At 35.7% G+C, this 16,960-nt stretch overlaps 1 protein-coding gene across 3 annotated transcripts in view; it reads right to left on the reverse strand.

Annotated features, from left to right (window-relative positions):
- METTL15 (methyltransferase like 15) overlaps window positions 1-16,960 on the reverse strand; it is a 269,152-nt gene that overhangs the window by 245,683 nt on the left and 6,509 nt on the right. The window lies entirely within an intron of this gene.

Genomic DNA, 16,960 nt, shown 5'->3' on the forward strand with positions numbered 1-16,960 from the left:
CAACACATCTTTGTCATTCTGCAAGTGCAGATGTTCCAGTCACAGTTATTCTTTTTAAGTACAAGCCTCTGATGTTATGACATATGTCCATCTCAAATCCAAAGACCTTTACCTCTCAGTTGGTCTCTGAACCTTTTCATCAGCCCAACATATTCTAAACTCTAAAATTTTAGATTCAAATGCTTTTTTTTTTTTAACTACAACTATTCCAGTCCTGGTGCATGTGTTGCCCACTTGTGTTCTCTCATTTTCTCTCTTTCTCTTGCTTCATCCTTTATCTTACAATAATAAAAATAATAATCAGAAATATAACTTAGAGTATTTACCACATGTCAAACATAATTCTGAACACCTTATATATAGACATTTATTTAATCTTCACAATAATTCTATGAGGCAGGAACTATTAAAAAAAATAAAGTAACTTGCTCATGGTCACACAACTAACCACTAGCAATGCTACGATTAGAAAGCACTGGAGTTCCGGGGACCATGCTCTTATTCGTTACTCCATACTCTCATTTTCTGTCAGTCTAAATTTCCCTGCATCTCTTGCTCCAATTGGCTTTCTTGTTTCAAGTCTACCTCACCATCTGCTTGCTCTCTATCGCCCTACATCAGCAAAAAAGCATTTAGTGAAACTGCTAATTCCTCCCCTGCATTCCCAGTCAAGAGAGCCCCTCCTGGATTCTCTTTCATCCCTAACCAGCCTAGACTCCAATGGTGGTCACCAGAACCACTTCTTCACCATCACCTTTTTTTTTTGTTTGCATTCCTATACTTCTGCCTTACCAGCAAAACCATTATCTTGGATTAGTGTTTAAATTGTTCCATTCCAAGTCAAAACCATAAATCTCAGAATAAAGGCACAAAGTGTTCCTCTATTTGGACAGCTAAATACTAAAATAAATCACATGATTTCTCAATGAACATTCTAAACTTTCAACAACATCCTTAAACCCCTACTTCAATAATTTTCTCAACCATATCAGATTAACAGATAACCTTGTCTTTGACCTCATCATAAAAATGGAGGCCTTCAGACTAGACTCCTCTCAATTTTTCTGACCCATTACCTACAAAATTATCTTCTACTACATTATCCTCACATCAAGTTCTAAAGGATGAAAAGACTGTCTTCTGTCCAAAGCCAATCTTGTACCTGTGCCCTTGATCCAAGACTCTCCAGCCTTTATCACACAGTCTCTCTTCTGTATTTTCAAACTTCCTCTCTGGCCTTCATAAAAGCAAATACCTACCTACCTACCAAAGCATATACATAAAACCTACCCTTGACATGCTACCATTCACATTTTCTCCAGTTCTCCTCTTTTTCAGAATAATTTACACTTGTTCTCTCTTCCTGTGGTCTCCATACAGAAACTACTGTCGCTAAGGTAACCACTTAATTGTAAACTCCAAGCAATATTTTCCACAATATTTTGCACATTTCCGAATTCTGGCACATTTGCCATTGTTAATGGCCCTGTGTCTTAAAACTCTTGGCTCCTGTATTAGTTAGGGTTCTCTAGGGAAACAGAATCAATGAGAGGTAGCTATGAATATAAGATAAAAGTGACTCACACAGCTGTGGGTGTGCACAAGTCCAAATTCTGTAGGGCAGTCAGCAAACTGTCAATTCCAAGGAAGACATCCAATGAACTCCTCAGGAAACGAACCGGCAACTTTGATGAACTCCTCAGGAAACGAACTGGCAAACCTCGATGAACTCCTCAGGAAACGCTTCACTGGGCAGCCGAAGAAGAAGTGAAGGTCCTCTATCTGTCTCGCTTAGAAGTCTTCAACTGATTAATTGGATTAAATCCAGCCAATTGCATTCTCTCATTGTGGAAGACACGCTCTTTGGTGAGTCATCAGTCACAGCTGCAGTGAATTGACTGATGATTTAATAAACCAGCCTGTTGGTTTATTAACCAGCCACAAACCTCCTGGCAGCAATTGTTAGGCCAGTGCTTGCTTGACCAGACAGCTGGGTACCATCACTCGGCCAAGTTGACACATGAACCTAACCATCACAGCTCCCATGCCATCAATCTCCTTGCTCTATGCAAACCTTTTCAACCATTTTCTCTCTCATTCCTTAGGTCATCTTCCTCCACCAAACTCATGTTAGTTTCCTCCAGGTTCCCATCCCTGGTACACTTTTTTTAAAATATACAATTTTTGAGCATCTTCATTCCATTTTTGCCTTCAATTCTGCCTTGCTAATGACTCCTCTGAATTTTCATCTTTAACCTGGTCTCCTCCTCCGTGCTGTAGACTACTCTACTCAATTGCCTGCTAAACAGGAAAACCTAGATGTCCCTTGGCATCTCAAATACATAAGTCCAAATTTTAATTCATGGACTTCCATGAAGAAAGATCAAATCTGATCTTTCTCTATTACTCTCTATATCATGCAGCGGCACCATTCTTTCTTCTGGTCACTCACACAGGAAAAAAAAGGGAAGGAACTTAGGCTTTTCCTTCTTCTTTATCCAATCCATCATCACAGCTGCTAGCTTTCCAACTCCTGCCTTCAATACACTGATTATTGCTGTTTGTTCAGACAGCTATCATATTTTCTGCTTTACTGTAGAACAACAGCCTCCTTGCCTACAAATTCACCCTACATAGAGCCATCTGAGTAGCCTATAAAAAAGAGAAATTTAACAGGCCAATCCTTAGCTTTTAAAACTCTTCAGTGATTCTCCTTGGCACAAGAAAAAATCTCCATGAATCTTGACCTGGCTTCAGCCTAATACTAATCTCTGCCAGGAAGATGATTTAAATAAAAACAGCTATTATTGCGATCTCACTGATTACAAAGCAGGAAAGAGAGGGAGCAGACACACATGCAAACTAACACATACCTCTAAAAAAGTATCATAGAACCTAACTGTGGCTATTAATAATTAAAATATTAGCCAGAGAACATAACAAGTAGTCCAAAAATATTTTCATTTTATAGGGACTTGACATTCTCAATGGCATTAAGTCCTCAAGACAGAATGGTGGAAATCATTCTAAGAGAATAGAAACTGTACAATCAGGTCCTATTAGAAACGAGGTGACGCACTTTGTTAGGTTTAGGCCCTGGGCCCTCACCGCACCCCTGCCCTTAGGAATTATGCATAGAGCCACCGGTCCTCCCCCTCCCCTCCACCAGGAACCCTGCATATCTGCAATAAGCCACTGCCCCAACCTTAGGAATCCTGAACATTTAAAATTTTAAACTTTCCCACTCCCAAGCCTCCCCCACCCCTTCACCCCACCTCCCACCCACTCCCGCTCTAATACCAGCCAATGGAAACCTGCCAACTTCTCCCTTTCCCAAAAGTAGCCACTGAAAGACTGCAAACCTAAACCTGCCAGCCTCCCTGTCCCTGGACAAAGAACTTCCCGCCAACCATTCTTTATGAGCCCTACTGTTCCCTTGGCTCGGGGATGTTGCCATTTTCTGAGACTTCAGCCTGCCTGCACACGGCCAGACAATAAAACTCCTTTTGATCGAGTTTTCATCTCTTCTTTTCTCGATTGTAAAACCTAACACACCCGAACTGGATAATTTGAGGACAGTTTAATTGAGGGTCTACATATAAAGTTGTGAGTAGAGTTTAGGGAATAGGGAACAGGGGATAGTGTATAGTTCCTGGGAGTCTAGAAACAGCAAGAGAAATCACCATTCCTAAACTTTAAGGGCAAGAGGAAGGAATTACCAGATATTGGAGAAGGTTAGTTATACAGAGGAGTTCCTGACAGGAGCAATGACCTTTGGGAGAGAAAAGCAGTCAAATTAAGGTAACACAAGAGAAGGGGTAAGGGGAATAAGTACCATAACCTTACTCTCCTCTCACCTTCTGATCTCCTGTTGGTATCTCCCATTGGCCTAACCTAACCAGAAGTCAGAGATCAGGGAAGCAAGGGAACCAGAAGACACAATTGGTAGAGATCAATCTCCCAGGACACATGAGGAATGGAGACAGACAGAGTGGATCTGGAAAAGGCAAACAGAATATATCCAACCCATTTATAAAGTCAATTCTGATTATTACAAATTATCTGTTATAAGGACTCTTGGGGAGGATATAGTACCAAAATCTTCATTTTCCATAGGAACTAAGGCTTAAATAAATGATGTCACATTTCCAAGGACATATCATTATTTGGGAGCAGTAACTAAAGTGGAGGCCAGGTCAGGTGACAATTTCCATTATACCTCATGACCTCTGTAAGCTTCCATTAAACAAAGAAATATTCAAATCTTCTAAATCTTACTAATCTTTCAAGCCTTTCTCAGATGCCAGCTTCTCTGCAGGTCACTTTCTGAAGGCCCAGATTTGATCTAATCACTCCCTCCTCTAATTTGAACAGTATGCCTTTATTATGACACTTATCTTATCAGCTAGTACTACTAATATGATCAACAATGTAGCCAAAGGACTAAAGAAAGCATCAGACACATTCTGAAACATGAGCTCTTACTTTCGGGGCTTACCTACAGGGTGGGAAATCAGTCATGTTGCCCTGAATTTAGGAGCTTCTCTGAATGGATTCAGTAGCTGCTCTGAATGGCAGTGGGTTCAGAGCTCAACGTGAAGATACTCTGCACTTTGACGGGGCTGAATAAACTGGTTATAAGGGTTTGACATTCCAATGGGTATGAGAGCATAAGGCAGGAGCGGGGGTCTTGCAACGTAGGGAGGGAAGGATGGTCAACAGGGAGGAGAGGAGGATTATACATTATCTTGTAGATAACAGTATCTCAGGGAGTCTCAGGGAGGAGGTAGTTTTGGGTATAGATGACATTTAGCACCTGATTTTACAAGGAGAATAGGTCAAACCTTAACTGTCCTAGGTCAAGCAAACTGCTGTGTGCAGTCTTCAAGACACTTGGCGAAGGCCCTGGGCTCAGGGCTCCCACACAGCTATTGAATTATCAACCCTTTGAGAACTTTAAATTCACCTCCACACACACCATCTAGCACATGGCTTCCAATGAAGTGTGCTCCCTAGTGAGAGAAAGCCTATCCCTCTTCTCCCTATAAATTCCCAAGCTACTTCATACACTGGCTTTTTCTCCACCAACTGTAAACGCAAATGACCAATTACTCAGTGTCTTCTTTATACTGGTATTCCACACATACAGAATAAGCCTTTAAATAAAAGACAAAAGCAACTTAATCTTCTGGGTTTTGATTATCCACTTCACATTTATTCGCCCACTATTCTGATATTCCCTAGATCCCCCAACACAGTGCCAGACACATAAAAATTGTTCAATATATACATATTGGATTGAATTAGCATACAAAAGACCCAAAATTATTTTGATATAACTTGATTTAAGAATTTTTCCCCTAGTCATTATGATGGAAAGAAAAAAAGTTCAAAAAAAAAAAATCAAAGTATCTGTGCGCCTTGCCTCCACAATCTACTGAAATCAATACATAAAATGTTATGAAAATTGGAGAAAAATCTAAATAATTTCAAATGTGCAAGATAACCAAGATAACCACAGTTCTATTCATAGAAATGTGAACCTAAAATCTGACCTGCTGTGTAACTGAAGAGCACCCAAAATATCTCTCACTTCTGAGTCATGAGAATAAATTAACATAACAAAAAGAAAAACCATCAAAGGCCAATTGATGTAGTATTGTCATTTTAATGTCTTTGTATTCTCCTACAACTTCTTTAAACTACAGAATAGAAAAGGCAGTTGATGGTGAACACATCCCTGAATCAAAGACTAATTAAATAATAAAGTTTTATCTACTAAATCTGAATGATCAGAAAACTTTTCAGAGAATTTAGTTCCCTACTCATGTTTCTATAGAAAGTCACATACCCCTGAATTCAACAAAGGGAAAAGAGTAAATGTTTAGTTTCTATTCATTTCTGAACTTTTATGCAAAACACTAGACACTAAAACCACAACCAAAAATCCACATAAAATTTTCATTGGGGGAAAAAATATTAAGCTTCTATCACTAGCATAGCATTGGGAAAAACTATACAAAATGCAACATATCCTAATTTTAAGAATCCTGAAAATAAACATATATGGAAAACATATATTTTATGTTAATTTTCAGTGAATGAAAACACATTTACAAAAACTGTACTCCCTTCTCTATCCCTCTTAGTCCAGACTGGCAGTGGTTTCGTTCATACAGGTCTCACAGAAAACATGTCAGTTTTGCACATAGTACACAGGAGTCCAAACCATCTGAGAGCAGGACTTTCCATGGATCCTTCCTGGATAACTGTACCTCCAATCCTGACTTGCATGGAAATTGCTGATTGGTTCCATGTTCAGTTAAACCCTCACAGTGAGCACTATTCTCTGGGGATTCATTTTCTGGATGTTCAGAATTTTCCAAATCATCAATTTCCAGTTTTTTTATGCCCAGAAGTTGAGTTCTCAGCTTATTCCTTTCCTCCCTCATTTCACTATAAACTGCAAGGAGAAACCAGGTTGCACTTTCCATATTTAACTTGGAAATCTCCTCAGCTAAATATCTAAGTTCATCACTTTCAAGTTCTGCCTTCCAATATCAGAATTCAATTTTGCCAAGTTCTCTGCCATTTTAAAACAAGGATCACCTTTCCTCCAGTTTCCAATAACACATTCATCATTTCTGTCCAAGGCCTCATCAGAAGTACCTTTAGAGCCCATATTTCTACCAACAGTCTCTTTAAAGCAATCTAGGCTTTTTCTGTCAATCTTTTCTCACAATTCTTCCATCCTCAGCACATTACCCAATTCCAAAGCCACTTCCACATTTTTGATATTTGCAATAGTAGCACCCCACTCCAGATACCAAAATCTGCTTTATTTTTCTAGGCTGCTAAGGCAAATACCATGAAATGGGTTGGCTAAAACAATGGGAATTTATTACCTAACAGTTTTGAAGCCAGGAAAATGTCCAAATCAAGACAACATCAAACTGATGCTTTCTTCCCAAAGACTGGCTGCCAACGATCTTTGGTTCCTCTGCCACATGGCAAGGTACATTGCAGCACCTGCTGCTCTCTCCCTTCTCTTTCAGTTTTCATTGATTTCAGCTTCTTGCTTCAGTGGCTTTTTTTCTCTCTCTGTATTCATTCCATTTATAAAGGACTACAGTAATAGGATTAAGATCCATCCTGAATGAGGTGGGTCACACCTTAACTGAAGGTCCTACTTACAAGGAGTTCACACCCACAGGAATAGATTAACTTTAAGAACATGTTTTTCTGGGGTATATACAGTTCCAAACCACCATAATGACCTTGCTAGAAGTGGACATATTAAGAAATGAGCATCAGCAGAAGAAAAAAAGGCAAACAGAAATACATAACCATGGAGGAAATTAGAGAAGGGAGAAATAAAGTCACTAAGAATATCTTTGTTTTATATAACAGAATCGTAACAAATATTCAAAGTTACTACCTTAAGTCAATCCAGAACAATTTAATTTAGATGAATATGCTCTAAGATACATAAGTTTACATTTTAGGTAGATAAGATTTTAGAAGGCTTTTTATCCAAAAACTAAAATTAAACAACAGAGTGAGCAAAATAATTATAGCACTGTAAGTGTTATCTGGAATACATAATCATCCTAACTCAAAATGAAGTATATGTCTTTAAGATTGGTTTATTGTTTTCTCGTTAATGAATTCTTGTTCTCTCATTATCGCAGAAGTACACTGAAGAGTATCGGAGACCTGCCACACTGTGGTTAACATCTTGAACAGACATAATGAGCTAGAGAAGAATGCATATAGAATCTTATTTAAAATATAAATGAATATCTTGCTTTTTTGTTTCATAATACAAATGAATATCTGCCTTTTCCTATCATAAGACTACATACTTTATGGATATAATTATATATTATTAACTCAATTAAAGTCTGCTCCTATTTCATCAAAATGAGCATCCATAGGATGGCTTACCTTTGATGAAGCATTTATTATTAGTTCTGGTAACAAAATTAATAACCATACAATTAGCAAAATAACCAGTGTTTTCATATCACTTTTCAGTTTAAAGGACACTTTCACATATATTACATTCTTTCATATTTTCTGCCCATTAATGACTATTCTCCATACGGTCTTTCGTTCAAGGAAAAGGTAACATTGTCTATAGAGGCGAGGGAATGAGGAGAGACACTGTGCTTTCACTGTTCTTTTAATAATTAATAAAAACTTTGTGGGTAACTGCAATCGCCTTTTCAAGAAAACTAGTTAATAACTTACTTGAGTTCAGTCAAAACCTTTCCAGGAGGTTGTAGAAAAAAAAAAAAAGTTGAACATTGTGAACACTGTTGGTTTCTATTGAAAGTCTCAATACAATCAACCAACTCTCAAAACTCTCAAATTAGAATTAGAATACATATATTCTCCCCAGTGGATTTTTGATTGATCTGCTTTTTAAACTACTATCAGTAGAGCTGGAAAAGGATAAAAGTTTCAGATGCTTCCAAATAGGTGAATATAATAACCTGGCTAGCATGAAGTCACTCTGGCATTACCTTTAACATCCAATGCATACAAATGACAATACCACTTTCTTCATATACACAAACCCTGCTATACCCATCTCACAGCAGAGTTCCCAAAGGACTTTGTCCATATGGTTCTTATAACACTTATCTTCTATATTGAATGATGTCTCTTTGCATATCTTAGACTACACAAATTTAAGTGCTAGAGGAACACTTAGGGATCTTCTAGACCAAAGCTCTCTTTTGACATATGTGGAAAAACTAAACTCCAGAAGCGTTAAATGATTAGTCTGAAGTCGTATGTTAGTCAATGAAACTGAAATTCATGGAGTTTGCTTGTTTGTTTCTCTTTTGAGTAATAACACTCTGACCCTCCAATCATCCTCTTACAGTTTTCTAGCCTTGACAGCACCTTTCCCTCTATCTTTATTTCCGAGCCTCAGTCACTTAACGGCTCTAGTCAATTCATCCCATTTCTTTCTTTGAGCAATTTCTTTCCCCTCTCCATTCATTGGAAAATAAGGTTCCCTTGCCAGAGTGAGAGGTCAATCAGGGATCAAGCTCTGAACAATGAGGGGTCAGAAGAATGCCTCGGCAGAGGGTTCTAAAGGCAAGAGCAGAAATGTGCTCCAAATAGTTGAGCACTGTCATAGTCTCAGGTGTGCTAAGGAAATGAGAGGCCTGATAAAGGCGCTGAACATCTTGTAGGATTGCCACTAGATAGAAAGATCATGAGAACTGACACTTAAGGTAGAGGAAAAAAAGCACACCATATAATCTGTTTGTTAGCTAGAGGCATTCAAGTCCAACCGATATCATTTATTACAACGTGGTTCCAATAGAACACTGTACTGGAAATATTCTGCTCCTTTCTACATTTGACATGATACTTTGTACAAATACTACTGAGATCGGTAATATATAGGCAATAATATATGAAAGTGCTTTGCAAACAGTAAAATCTTATACAACTCTGTGATATTAATATTAGTAATATCCTTCCCAACAGACATTGGCTTTAAGTGACCATTTACATGAATATATTCAATATCCATAGCTAATTTCTCTTGCTTTCCAGAAAGAAAAAAAAATGTATAATAAAAAAAGGAATTAAGTTTTATTTTGAAATTTAATTATAAATTTAGAAAAACGTGTATACTGCATGGAGCAGATAAATAAGACAAGGATAAAGCATATGTTTAAATTAGTATATAATGTAATAGGTATAAATACATCTCAAATATTGACAAATTGGGTAAATAGTTTACATATGAGAAAGAGAAAATAAGTAGCTATAAAAAATTCACATAAATATTTTCTAAAACAACACTCTTCATCAAGAAAAATAAAATATTTGACTACATATTACCTCCTGGTAAATTGCATTTGTTTTACCCAAAGGGGAAACAACTAATGCACAACCTAAAAATAAAAAAAAAATAAAAAGAGAGAGAGAGAGAACAAGTTCACAGAACATCACAAGATGAGTCACCACAAAGCCTTGTAACTTGGTTTATTATAAAATAACATTTTAAGTAGGCTACTTACAGCTCAGTAGTTTGTTATATGAGGAGAAGGTGGTGGAAGAAGAATAAAATAAAATGTTATGAGAACTCACAAGGTCAAGGTACACTTCCTACCACTCTTCACAAAAACAATATGGGACTTGGAAGAACAATGAGAAAAGACAGAATCGCTGGATCTAACCTCTTGTGGTAACTATGATTAGACTATTGATCAGGGACTAATGCTGACCTAAATAGAGACTAACCAGTACCCAGGATGAGTCATGCAAATGTGCTTTGTGAACAAAATAACCTTACTTATTTCTCCTTTTTCTTTCCATGAGCCTCCCTTATAGAATGGAGCTCTGTTTTCTCCTTGAGTCTCTATTGAACCAGAAGAATAGCTGTTAAATACAAATTTAAAATTCAGTGCAAATGTCAGACTTAAACATGGAAGAGCATCATTTTTCTCAACTATGGAACCACATTTATTTCTTGGTTATATTTGAACCACTGACTTTTAAAACTGTAGTTTCTAATTACCTTTGAAGCTGAATTTTTTTAAAAAAATTTCTAATCCTCATATTTTAACTAGGCAAAAAAGTAGAAGAGATTCAGTTCTGGACCACAAAAAAGACCAACCTGGAAGAAAATAATGATACTGGATAACCAAAAGACAAAAAACTTGAATAAGTGTGTATTTATCTGAAGTCCTGTATTTATAATTTGGTTTTAAACTTTAATAAAGAATTATATACATTGACAAAGATACATTAATTCACTGGTAAAAAAGCAAGCACATTCAAGAAATGCACATTAATGATTAAAGAATTTAACATGAAAGTAAATGAAATTATATATTTACATATATGGGTATATATATGTAACGACTATTTTCATCAGTACCACATCATTATTGAAAATAATTTTTAAATTAGGTTTATCTATTCTGTCTTGATTTGAAGTTACTCTGGGTAGCTTGAGAGGTAATAATGTATTGGTTAAGCACTTAGGTCAGAAAATTAGAGCCAAGTTTGAATTCCGGCTCTTCCAATAACTTCTCATTAAACTCGGGAAAGTTACTTAATCCAGCCGATCTAAATATGCTTAATCTCTCTAAATTTTCTCATTTATGAAATTGTTTGGAGGAAGAAATGAAATTATATATATATATATATATATATACATATATAAAATATGCCTATTATGGTACCTGGCACACAGACAGGACCCAAAAATGTGGTTGTCTCTATCATTCTCATTTAGTAATCATTATTATTGAAAATGGAACAATTGTATTTCTATTGGATATTCAGAAATTCAAACTATTCAGTTCACAGATATGTCTCAAAATAAAAATGCTCTTATTACTAATACTTAATTGAAGAATTAAGCTGAGATTGCAGGAAGACCATTTTAAGGAAAAAAAAACTATTACATTTTGTAATTGTCTATCTGTGTGAATCCAAATTGTGCAAAAAAAATCAAAATGGATGCTGATGTTGATTTCAAAATTTTACAAACAACAAAAAGCCACAATGTTGCATAACTGACTTTATAAGAAATGATATAAAGGTATATTATAAAAGAGTTTTTGTTTTATATTTGAAATGGATTTCAGTAAAATCCTGTGGATTAGAGAAAAAAAAATTCTGCTGATAACAAATGTGTGAAACCAATGTTCTACAGCTATACCATAGTGCATTCCAGGGTAGGGAAACATGAAATACAGGTGTTAAATGGGGAAAGTCAAATGAGCTCAGGGAAAAATTCTACAGACTATACCAATTTTCAAAATCATCAGGTGAAATGTTTTACTGTTGTATAATTCACAGATATCTAATGGTCATGAGAATCACAGCCAGCAGTGTTTACACTGGCTGGAGAGAGCTGATTGTACATATTTCTTCTTAACTCTACATTCAGTGGCATCAGGGTAATAGCTTGAAATGGGCCATTTGGAGATTATTTATACCATGGAAATCTGTAAACACTCAAACTCAAGATTTTTGTGTGTGTATGAGTTTTTTTTTTTTTTAAATCCATCCCTTACTCCAACACTTCCAGAGCTAATTGTTAAAAATTTACCAGCATAGCACTGGGCATGAAATCACTTAATTTTGCTACATGAATTTTAAAGACAAAAGCCTTCTTCAAATAAAAAAAGGCAGAATGTAATGTAAAATAAAATTTTACTCCACAAAACCTATATTTTAAAAAATTAATCAGAGGAAACTCACTACATCTTGACACAATCCATTCTACCTGAACTTTTTAAATTTCTTTCTTAAAAAAAAAAAAAAAATCTATTTCCCTGAGGGTGCAATACAATCAGTTCTGGCCCTAAAGAATATTCTTACCCCTTTTAACAATCTGTGGTCATACAAAATAAATTAAACTCCTCTGAAAACAGCCTTCAATATTTGAAGGAAACAAACATTGTCTCAGGATTTTGTCTTTGATGTTTACTCTCCGTTAAAGACTGCAAAGATTTCCAAGTAAAACAAGTAAAATACTGCTACTGATCTTAAGAAAATGCCATGTATAAAACATTTTACATTTTTTGAAAAAGAAAATTATCAAAGCTGGTACCAGGACAACTTTGGTAAATCTAATAATTATAAACTCAATATTAAATGTTAAAATACCAAAATAGGTAAGACATTTATTTTGAAATATTTATAAATCCAACTTTGCAACCTTGGTCTGACATTTGTCATCATAACGTATTTTGCATCACCTAAACGGTGCCAGCTTATTTTCTCTGCCCTCATATCTGCTCCAGTTACTTCATCAGACTGGACCAATCACATTGAGGCTGGATTAATATAAATTATTGAGTCAGAGAAGCTACCTCAGTAATCAAGGGACATCCCTGTTATTGTTGCCTCACATCTATCCTTCAGTTTATTCTGACTTTTATTCATTCACTTTGAAAATCATTACAAAACCACCATGTGGAAGGGTCTTATGCTAGATACTTAAGATATAATGGTGAACTAGATAAACATGCCCCAGATTTCATGGGGGGCAGTCCACTAGGAAAGATGTCCATTGAACAAATAATCTCACTAAAAATATACAATCACAAATTACTACCTGTGCTATTTAAGAAAAGTATATGATTCTATAAATGTATAATAATGAGATCTGTTTTCTTCTGGGGGCTCAGAAAGCGCTTCTCTGAGAAAGATAAATTTGACTTAGGACCTGAGGGATGGTGAGGAGGAGAGTTCCAGGCAGAGGAAACAGTACTTTTTCAGTTTCAGACACCTTGGTTCTGGCTTTGCTTAAACTTCTATTCCACCTTTGTTATCCCCTAGCACTTTTTTTAATTATTCCAATATTTTATTACTGCTAACATTTTTTATTCATTTTTATTGAAATACATTCACATCCCATACAGTCATTCACAGTGTATAATCAATTGGTCATACTACCATCGTATAGTTGTACTTCATCACCACAATCAATTTTAACATTTTCATTACTCCAAAAAATAAAAAATAGAAGTAAAAGTAAAAAAGAACACCCAAAACACCCCCCATTCCACCCTATTTTTCAATTAATTTTTGTCCCCATTTTTCTACTCATAAAGGGAGTGTGAGACACAAGGTTTCCCAATCACATAGTCACACTGTGTAAGATGCATAGTTATACAATCGTCTTCAAGAATCAAGTCTACTGGGTTGCAGTTCAACAATTTCAGGTATTTCCTTCTAGCTATTCCAATACAATAAAAACTACAAAGGGATGTCTATATAGCACATAAGAATACCCTCCAGAATGACCTCCCAACTCCATTTGAAATCTTTCAGCCACTGAAACTTTATTTTGTTTCATTTCTCTTCCCCCTTTTGGTCAAGAAGACTTTCTTAATCCCATGATGCTGGGCCCGGCTCATCCCTGGGAGTCATGCTCCACATTGCAAGGGAGATTTTACTCCTGATCCAATAACATTTTTCTCCTAATTTTTACTTTATCTAGTTACCAACCCTAACCCTTCCTATCCCCATATAATAACAGATAATGTTTACTGAACTTTTATTATCTGGAAGATATCATTCTAAGCAATTTACCTATATTAACTCATCTAATCCTCATAATAATCGTATGTGATAGGTTCTGTTTTCTCATTTTATAGATGAGGAATCTGAGGCACAGACATGACAAGTTGCTTGTCCAGAATTGTACAACTACTGGTATTAGTCTCTGCATGTCTCTATTTACAATTTAACACTTTTACAGAAATCCCAACACACCAAGAGAAATTAGAACTGCTACTGGGCAAAGAATACCAAGTCTCCTGTATCCTCCAAACTGCAACCATCTAAAGCTAAGCAGGGTCATTCTTATTTTCTTCTGTTAGAAATAAAGAATGAAAAATCGACCAATGTAACCTGCATTAAAATATCATCAAGGACAAAACAAATGTTTTTGGAAAAATTAATACATTCTTACAGAAAGTTATTCACACAGAATAGGAAATCATGAAAACTGGGCAAGGAGAAACAATTATAATTTATTTAATTCCTTCTGTAACTCCTAAGGGAGAGGAAAAGAAAAGGATTATTTTTCTTTTAATTCAAGCTAGTAAATATTTTAATGTATTTGCAAAACTAATTTAACATGTACAGCTCCAGTTTGCTAATGCCGCTGTTATACAAAATACCAGAAATGGATTGGCTTTTATAAAGGGGATTTATTAATTTACAAGTTTACAGTTGTAACTGTCCAAACTAAGGCATCAAGAAGATGATATCTTCACTGAAGAAAGGCCCATGGCATCCGGAACACTTTTGTCAGCTGGGAAGGCACATGACTGGCGTCTACTGTTCCTTTGCACCCAGGTTGTTTTTCAAAATGGCATTCTCCAAAATGTCTCTGGGTCTCTCTTAGCTTCTCCAGGGCAAACTGTGGGCTTTATCTCTTAGCTTTGTATCTCCAAACATCCTCCTGTCTGCATCTCCAACAATCTCTAAGTGTCAGCAAGCATCTGGGCCTTGGCTTAGCATATCCTGGGGCATTTTCCTCTCTCTGCTCTCTGTGAACTCCCTTTAAAGGACTCCAGTAAACTAATCAAGACCTACCCTGAATGGGTGGGGTCAAATCTCCATGGAAACATTCAATCAAGAGGTCAGACTCTAATCAAAAAGATTAATAAATCTGTCACCACAAAACTGCATTAAAGAATAAGGCTTTTTGGGGGACATAATATATCTAAACCAGCACATGTACTAAACTGGTTATGAAGTTGAAGAAATTCCCCAAATCAATTATTTTTTTTTGGTAAGTACCTTTCAAATAGTAAAGAAAAAAGAAGTAACTACAAAATGCCCTAGGCCTTGCACGAAACTACATTTAGATTTTTTTTAAGTTCCTGTTATGACCAAAAGTTTCATTTGTAAATTCACCATTCAGGGTGATGCAGGAAATAGTAATTAAGTGGGTGATTGATACAAGTGAGTGTATGACTCATAGTTTGCAAAAGAAAATAATTTTTTGGAAAAGGTTCAAGAAGAAAAGAAGCAAATAACGGATTCTGGATGAAATGAAAAACTTTCCTGTCCAAGGACTGTCACCAGTTCTTTATTACTTGAAGATTAAGGGAATAGTGAATAAAGCTGTCTGCCAGACAGCCGAAAAAGTAAGAAATAACTTTACCTCTAATGTTCCTCAAAAAAAGTTCATAAAATTAAACTTTCTATAAAAAGTTACTGGGAAACCCAACTCAAATCAGAACAACAGAAATGTCAAAATAAATAAACAAACATTACATTTGTCAGGAACTTGTAAGAATGAAACAGCAATGTAGGTCAAGTTGTAGAATGGTCTAATTTTATTCCATTTGGTTATAGAAAACAGGCAGACCCACTTCTGATTTACTAGGGGACTTAGTGGGGTTTGTTTTTGTTTACTTTTCTACTTCATGGGTATATACAAAATAAATGTTTGGCTTTGCTACTATGGTTCAGCAAATTGATATAAAGTGCTTTGGTTTCTGGTTCTAGAAGTCAAATTCAAACCACTGAGTCTTATTCAATAGAAATTTTGCGCAATTTAACTTTTTAGTTTACATTTTCATGTATTTTGGGGTCTGCATTATGTGACAGCTTTGAGGCAGATGCTTTACACATATAATTGCATTTAACTCATTTTCTTGATTAAAGAGAATATTGGGTTTATTTTGATAGGTATATATTGCCTGAGGAGTAAACAGTATTTTTATGATGAAACAGCCTAAGTCATATCACTGATGGTTTTATCTGAGCAACATCCAGCCAGTTAGCAAACTTTATGTATATAGTTTAGAACTTAATTCATGAAAACTGTCAGATCTAACTTGAAAAAGTCTCAAAAAAAAAAAAAAGAAAGAAAATTAAAGAGCTTTATGTATATATGTATGTGTGTTTTGTACATGTGCTCACACAATAGAGAAGGGATTCAAACCTAGGCAGTACAGACCCAGAATCTTCGCCCTTCACCACTAAGTAAACTCTCTCTCCTATATGTTGAAAAAAGAAACAAGGTGTGACTTTAATATAACTTATTTAGGTAAAAATAGTATCTTTTAGAATAGGGGATCACATTTCTGACATCGGTACACTAAGCAGTATCAGCTTTAAGTTCTAAAAAGGCATTTGAAGAAAATTTATGAAAAAAATATTATTTTTCTTTTGTAAATGTGCTTAATTATCAGAAAGTTTCCAGCTTTTTCTTTTTGGATATTGTACCACCTAACATTTTTGTGATCTCTACCTAACATTTTTGTGATTCCTTTATAGATTTTTAAGCATTTTCATATTTAAGACCATATTTAACCCTTCCAACTGCACTATGATGTATGCAGGGCAGTTGAAAAACTAAGGCTAAGATAACAGGGAGTAGGAATTCAGATCCATGTCCTTATCTACAATCACTCCTAAAACGATTCTAAAATTCTCAAGAAACCAC

Source organism: Choloepus didactylus, chromosome 6, assembly GCF_015220235.1.
Source record: "Choloepus didactylus isolate mChoDid1 chromosome 6, mChoDid1.pri, whole genome shotgun sequence".
In the NCBI taxonomy this organism is placed as follows: Eukaryota; Metazoa; Chordata; class Mammalia; order Pilosa; family Megalonychidae; genus Choloepus; species Choloepus didactylus.